Below are 7,288 nucleotides of genomic sequence, written 5' to 3'. Positions count from 1 at the left end.
AGACAGCATGATGGGTTGCTGGAAATGGGAGGAAATCTTTGTGCACAGTGTGTTTTTCTAAATGAAGGATCACAGAGGATATCGAGGTACTTTAAAGTAATCCAGTGATCCAGTGAGAGCTGTCTGTCCATGTCTGCTGACAGGAGATGCTACCAGCTAATTCAGCAGACTGTGGTGGAGTACACTGCAGCCCAAATGAATGCAGCTCTACTGAAAAACCTGTAGCTGCCGGACGTCTTTTTTCTGGGTGGACCCCAGAGCAGACCCAGCATCCACTGGAGGGACTACGTTTCCCAGAGTGCAGCAGAATGGATGTTTTCTATAGATGTAAAACTGTCACCAAGTTGATCCCAAAAATCATCAAACGTGATCAGAACTAAATGAATATTACTGCAAAGCAAAACCCCCCAGCTTCAGGGTGCAGTAACGGCGTTTTACCACCAGGTGGTGACAGAACTGAAGGTCTAACAAAGCTGAGGAACAAACACTTCAGACTGAACTGGAGGCAAGTGATTGGTGATTAATCAATAATATTAACTGTTCTTTGTGACGACTCTGGTCTTCGGCTTATTGAAGACGTATTTCAGCATCATATTTCTTAAAGCATGTTTCATGTTGTTGTTTTTAATCATAATGGATCCGAATGCTTCTGGTTTGATGTTAAAATGTCATGTTTGAGTTCAGGGTTTAACTTCATGGGGTCTGAAAGTGGTCTCACCAGTGTTTTAATGGTCTAAACTGACCTTTAAGTAATAAAACTTTAAGTGTCTACAGCTCTTCTTTGAATAATCAAAACTGGTTTTTGGTTGAGTTAGTGGTCTGCTGCGGCTCTAAACTGGTCTTATACTGGTTGTATATCATGTGAAATCTTTAAATGGTCTGAACTGGTTATTGGCTGTCTTGAATGGTCTTTTAAAGGTCAAACCTGCACCAGTTTGACCAGTTAATGAGGGTTTGCTGTCGTTTCATCAGTTGTACTGATGAATGTGTGACGTATATGTGAAGCACATCATCAACCCCTAGAGGGCGTTGAAGGTCCAGACAAAGAACTGGTTTCACCATCCAGCAGTTTCCAGACTGACCTCAGTACACTGAGTACTGAACTGGAGTACAGTTTGATGGTAATATTTCTGTACTTTCACTGGGGTAAACTCTTGAACGCAGTACTTTTATACTGCAGTACTGCTGTTTTTACCTCAGTAAAGGCTGTGAGGACCTTTTCCATCACTGTGTTTTATTACAGCTCAGCCTTCAGAGTCCAGGGAGGCTGTTTGATTGTGTTCTTTCATGTTTGTCAGAAACTGTCCCAAACTCAAAGAGATCCAGTTAAATGTGATAAATAAAAGAGAGAAAAACAGAAAATAAACCAACCAGAGCGTTTTCCCCTGTTCAACATTTAAGCAGTGATTCAAACTGTTTGATTATTTTTCTGCATTTTCAGCCAGTTAGAATAAAGAAAAAAGGTTAAAAAGGTGTTTCGGATCACGTCCCGTCTGACTTTCTGTCCACTCTGTTGGCTTCGGTGGCTTCAACCAGCACGTGTTCACATTTTCTATCAGTCAGCAGGGTTTTCAGATCTCTGTCAGCAGGCCTGAAAATCACTTTATGTAACAGATGACTGCGTCCTGAGGCACGAACCTGAACCCAGCCAGCGCTAACGTAACAGAGATTCACCAAATGTTGGAAATCAGCATAAAAAACGGTGGAATTCAACTTTAACTCCAGGCTGCGGCTGCTGCGAAGGCTGAAAGATCAATAATACTCCATAAATCTCCCACGACAGATGATTCCTCCGACTGACTTCAGTTATAAAAACCGTTTCCAGAGTAACAGACGAGAAAAGATCCAACATGTGGAGGAGACACAAAGCGATTTCCATGGAAAAGGAGGCAGCTGTTGAATCAGAGCCGCTGCAGCTGATCCAGGGTCACAGCTGATAAATTACAAATGTCATTTGGGAAGAACATGCGTTTCTGCAGGCCAACACCAGACTGAACCGTCGGTAGTGTCACTTCCTGTGGCGGTGTTGCTGCTCTGATGCTGGTGCTGGTAACACTGAGCGATGGGATGTTTCTTCTTAATAATCTTAATCATTTCAGGACTCTCTCCCATTTCTTCTCATTCTATGATTTGTTCTTTCTGCCCGTTGGTATTTTTATGGAAACAGTATGACCGTTGAACATCTTGAGTGTGTTCTGGCCGGCTGGCAGAGCATCGTCAGCCTCTGCATCTTCAGGTGGTTGCTCCGTGGTTGCAGTGGTTCTTGGAGTAGTTGTTCAGGGTTTCGTAGGTGGTTCACGTGGTTTTCAGGGTGGTTGCTGGTGTTTTGGCAGTTGCTGAGACATGAGAAGTGTTTTAAACTGGTGACCGCTTTGGCGTCAGGGTGTTTGGCTCTTCACTGGCTGTCGAAGCCTTTATGTGGTTTCTGGATGGTTGCTGTGGATTTCCAGGCGTGGGCTTCAGTCAGTATTCTGGACACGTCGTGAACTCTGCTGGTCAAGTTTAAGTTGAGCTTCTTCACTTTGTTTAGATGATTGTTGGCGTTGCATTCACTTTTCCAGGACCTTGCAACACCTTCACTGAGTAGGAAGCTTCCACAGCTCCAGCTGAGGCTCCACTTTCTACTTATTTACTCCATGTTTCAGCAAAGCGCTAACGTCAACATCGTGGATGACAGCTTATGACAAACGTTTACTGGGAATTCCTCATTCGTGGGAGATAATTGCATCATATCAGTGTTTTCTGTTGAGGTCGGATGTCGACCACATGGAGCAACGTAACCACGCCGGAGTCCTGCTCGCCATCAGCATTAACCGAGAGTTACGTAACTGTTTGGCTCTTCTCAGTTGCCGTAGCAGCCGTACAACACCACAGTGACATTTTTTAAAAATGAAGGCAGCAACAATAGTGTTTTATGTCTTTTTTTGGCTGCCTGTGTTCTGTCTTTCCTAACTGAAGTGGATGGACTGACTCATCCTCGACTCTGAACGCTCCAACACCAACTCCTGTCCAACATGCTGATAGAAAAACTTCAACTTTTGACTTTTTAGAGTGCAGATTTGGAGCTCAGAAGGATTTTAGAGCAAATGACTGATTCTGGAAAGCAGCAGCTGCATGTCACACCTGTTTTTAGTTGCTTGACATTGACATAAAAACCAAAACAAATGGCGTCGAATCAACAGAACAATCATCAGCCCTTGAAAGAGGCGGTTTGAGGTCATCCAACTAAAAACAGAACCTTGGCTGAAGCTGCTCTTCGTCTCTAACGAGGTAAAACTCCTCGTGAGTCAGGAAACACCAGAGAGAGAATCCCCCATCATAAATCACACACATCGCCACCGCGTCCAAGGACCGCTGATGAGGACGAAAAGAGGCGAACGAGTTGAGATTCAGAGAGGACAGAAGATACATGAAGAGGAGGAGGAGGTGAGGGGAGGACAGAGGAGGATGGAAGGAAGGAAAGGAAGGAAGGAAAGGTGGAGGGAGAATCAGAAGGAAGAAAAGAAGGTGCAACGGTGCATTTCATTATTCTATTACTCAAGTTTAATTATTGATGCATTCATGCTGCAGCTGGAGCTCCTGCACTGCATGATGGGAAATGTGGGCCGTCGCAGCAGCTCCAGCTTTCAGCAAACTTGGTGTGTGTGTGTGTGTGTGTGTGTGTGTGTGTGTGTGTGTGTGTGTGTGTGTGTGTGGCTGTCACATGTGACGTGTCATGTATCAGAAGCATAAAGTGACTTAGTCAGTGGTGATTTCTCGTGCCATGATTCTGATCTGAGGTCAGATTTGGGTGTTTCCTGCATGTTTCTCCCACCATGACTCATCAGCGTGGAGTGGTCGACCTCCTGCTGAAGACTCTGAGGGCTTCCCGCTGACTCACTGTTTGTTGTGGATTCTCAGAACCAGCTGCAGGAGATCTACCAACACACGAACATACCAACTGTTTGTTCTGCGATTCACATACACTTCAAACCCAGAGGGAGAGGAGGACAAGAAGAAGAAGAGGGGGGAGAGGAAGATGGAGCAGGAGGACAAGAAGAAGAAGAAGAAGAAAAAGAAGAAAAAGAAAGAAGAAGAGGGAGGAGAAGAGGATGAAGGAGGAGGAGGAGGAGGAGGAGGTGAAGAACTTGATTTTGAACGGTGTGATTTGTTGGCGATTAAACGTTGATGTTTTGGTGTTGGAGGCCGTACAGGTGAAGATGTACCTGGATGATTTTTATCCAGTTGAATTCATTCAAGTCAGCTTCTTCTGTGGCAGAGTTCATCCTGTTTTCACCGTTTATTTCACTTGTCGTCTTTTGTCCCACATCAGTGGAATTATTGGTTGAATCGTTGGATGAAAACATGACGCAGCTTTCTCCGGACTCTGCGCTGTGCAGTGAAGGCAGCAGCGGCTCTGACACTGAACAGACGTCTTCATTGAGGTGAAGGTGTCGCAGTTTCTCTCGCCACACATGTGTCTAACCCACCGCCCTATGTGACATCACATGGACGCCACGTGCCACCAGTAAAGCTGCTTCTCGAGCATTTTCCTCCACAGGTGCAGTATTTTTGTGTTTTTTATGTTTCTGTTTGTCTATTTTGTCCTTTCGCAGCCTCCGTACAGCAAAGTGATAGATTTAAGAAACAAAGCGTCTCTCAGAAATGTTAAAAACTGTTCCTGGACCTGCATCAACAACAACGTCAAAGTACTCGAGTGCGACGAGTACAAATCTGTCATTTCGCTGCGGCCGCTGCTCGAGGTGGAGCTGCTCTGAGTCCAGCTAACAAGTCTCCCGAAATCCGCCGCCTCACTTCCTGTTGGCAGGACTCAGACGCGCATCTGTCGGCCGCTGGAAATGAAACACTTCACGTCTGAAGGTCTTCAGGTGTTTCCCTCTGGACCAGCAGGAGGCGCTGGACCACATCAGGCTGATCTCTGGTCAGTCATCGAGCCTCCGTCTCGCTATTCTCTTCGTAGCCACGACGTTTGTTTTGTTTTGGACTTTCAGAGCCCTCTGCGCTCTGATTGGACAACGCTGTCCTCAGATCTCTCCCACCCTCTCTCTCTCTCTCTCTCTCTCTCTCTCTCTCTCACACACACACACACACAGAGTACATGCTATGAAGCACAACATAAAGCTCTTTATTGTTCTTATGTAACTTAATCACGTCTGTTAAAGTGAGTCATGAGCTGCTCTGAAGCTCCATCACTCCAATAAACACAGCAGAGCTGAAGGAAACCGTTCACGTGAGGGCGCCATGAACGCCTGACGGCACAGAGGTAACCTGACGGACAGGTGAGTCCAGGCGGAGGAGGTCGCCCACTGAGGACGTCCAGGCTTGTGGTAAACGATCCTCTGAACGTGAGGCCCAGAGGTTTGGTTCATGTTCACCTGCTTGTCTCTTCGTGTGTGATGGTGAAACATGTCTAAACCTGCTTCCCACCACAAATCTACAGGAAATCGTCCCGTCAAAGTTAAAGAAACTTCTTTAACTTTGACGGGACGATTTCCTGTTTTAAGGGGACGCTGCTGCAGTGGTGCGTTCGCAGGTTTATGAGGCGAATACGTGTGTGTCTTCATGTTCAGCTCGGTTTACCCAACAGGAGAAAATCTCATTATTTAACATGTAAATAAACACCGACTGTTACATAATCCATCCCGATGTGAACCCTCTGCTGCGGGGTGGTTTGTTTCCTCTGCGGGGGTGTAGAGGCGGGGCGGGTGTGAACAGTATGTGGAGTCTGGAGTGCATTAAACCTCCTCCGATAGGAGCGCTGCTCTGACTGGAAGCAGATGTGGAGTTTCAGAGCACGGGGTTTTCCTCCACTGCTGCATGTAAACCCGAGAGAGAGTGTGTGTGTGTGTGTGTGTGTGTGTGTGTGTGTGTGTGTGTGTGTGTCCAGTCCTCCGGCAGTTTTCATGCAGCAGACTTCACCACACATGAGAAAACGAGAGGAAAACATGTCGCAGCGTTGAGTTTTGGTGGTTGGAAACATGAAAGAAGCTGAACTTTAAAGACGAACGACGTCACTGACTTTGTTTCAACATGTTGTTTTCAGCAAACATGTCGACCGTTAGCAGCACATTCATCACACTGTCTGACTGTTCTGGGGTTTATTTACCTTCTTCTTCTCCTCCTCCTCCTCCTCCTCCTCCTCCGGGGTCTCAGGGACTGGAGTGATTCCCAGCATGCACCAGGAGAGAAGCGGTCACTGAGCAGTTGGAGTTTCATCCCTGAAACACAGAAGACAGTTCGTCATCGACACAGAGAGACACCTCGTCACTCCTGTGGCGACGGTAAAAAGGTTTGGAAAGGACGCTTTGACTCATGTGCGTCCTGACAGGAAAAGCGAGCGGGAAATGACAACTTTCCTGTTGTCTCGTCTTGTTTGTAACGTCATGAATATAAATCCCTCCATCGTCTGTCGGCTCCTTCGAGTTTTACCACCTGACATTCGCTCTGCAGCGCCCGGCTAACAGAGCCGCCGTCGCCATGTTTCTTTGTGTCAACCTTGACCTAACAACAATAATGGCATGGGGCAGGAATTTTGATTGGTCTGTTGTGTGTTGCAGTCTCTGATTGGGCAAATCTGGCATCAGTCAGGTGGTTCTGTACATGTTCAACTTGAGCCTCAGTCTGGAGAGAGTCCCAGCCCTGTGGAAGACCTCCTGCATGGTGCCGATTCCAAAAACAGCCCATCCCAGGGAACCAAGCCACTACAGACCTGTCGCCCTAACCTCCCACCTCATGAAGACCATGGAGAGGATCGTCCTCAGCCACCTCTGCACCCAGGTGAGCTCTGTGCTGGACCCGCTGCAGTTCGCATATCGACCTGGCATCAGGGTGGACAACGCCGTCACCTACCTGCTACACCGGGCCCCGTCTCACCTGGAGTCCCCTGGGAGCACTGTGAGAGTCATGTTCTTTGACTTCTCCAGTGCTTTCAACACCATCCAGCCCTCAATGCTGCGGGGGAAAATGGTGGCGGTGGCGGCTGGTGTGGACCAACAGCTGGCTGCATGGACCATCGACTACCTCACTGACAGACCGCAGTACGTGAGGATACACAGCTGTGTGTCAGATGTGGTCGTCAGCAGCACAGGGGCCCCCCCACGGTACGGTGCTGTCACCGTTCCTTTTCGCCCTCTACACCTCAGACTTCAGGTACAACTCCACCCCCCTCTGTCATCTGCAGGAATTCTCTGATGACAGTGTGTCGGAGGAGAATGAGCAGGAGTACAGGGGGGTCATCACGGACTCAGAACCACCTGATCCTAAACACCAGCAAGACCCGGGAGATGGT

General features: G+C 47.6%; 1 protein-coding gene across 1 annotated transcript in view; it reads left to right on the top strand.

Moving 5' to 3' along the window:
• Positions 1-7,288, top strand: part of LOC143315833 (uncharacterized) — a 196,733-nt gene that overhangs the window by 70,015 nt on the left and 119,430 nt on the right. The gene's annotated exons all lie outside the window — the stretch shown is intronic.

This window comes from Chaetodon auriga, chromosome 23, assembly GCF_051107435.1.
Source record: "Chaetodon auriga isolate fChaAug3 chromosome 23, fChaAug3.hap1, whole genome shotgun sequence".
In the NCBI taxonomy this organism is placed as follows: Eukaryota; Metazoa; Chordata; class Actinopteri; order Chaetodontiformes; family Chaetodontidae; genus Chaetodon; species Chaetodon auriga.
This window is presented reverse-complemented; position numbering and strand designations above follow the sequence as displayed.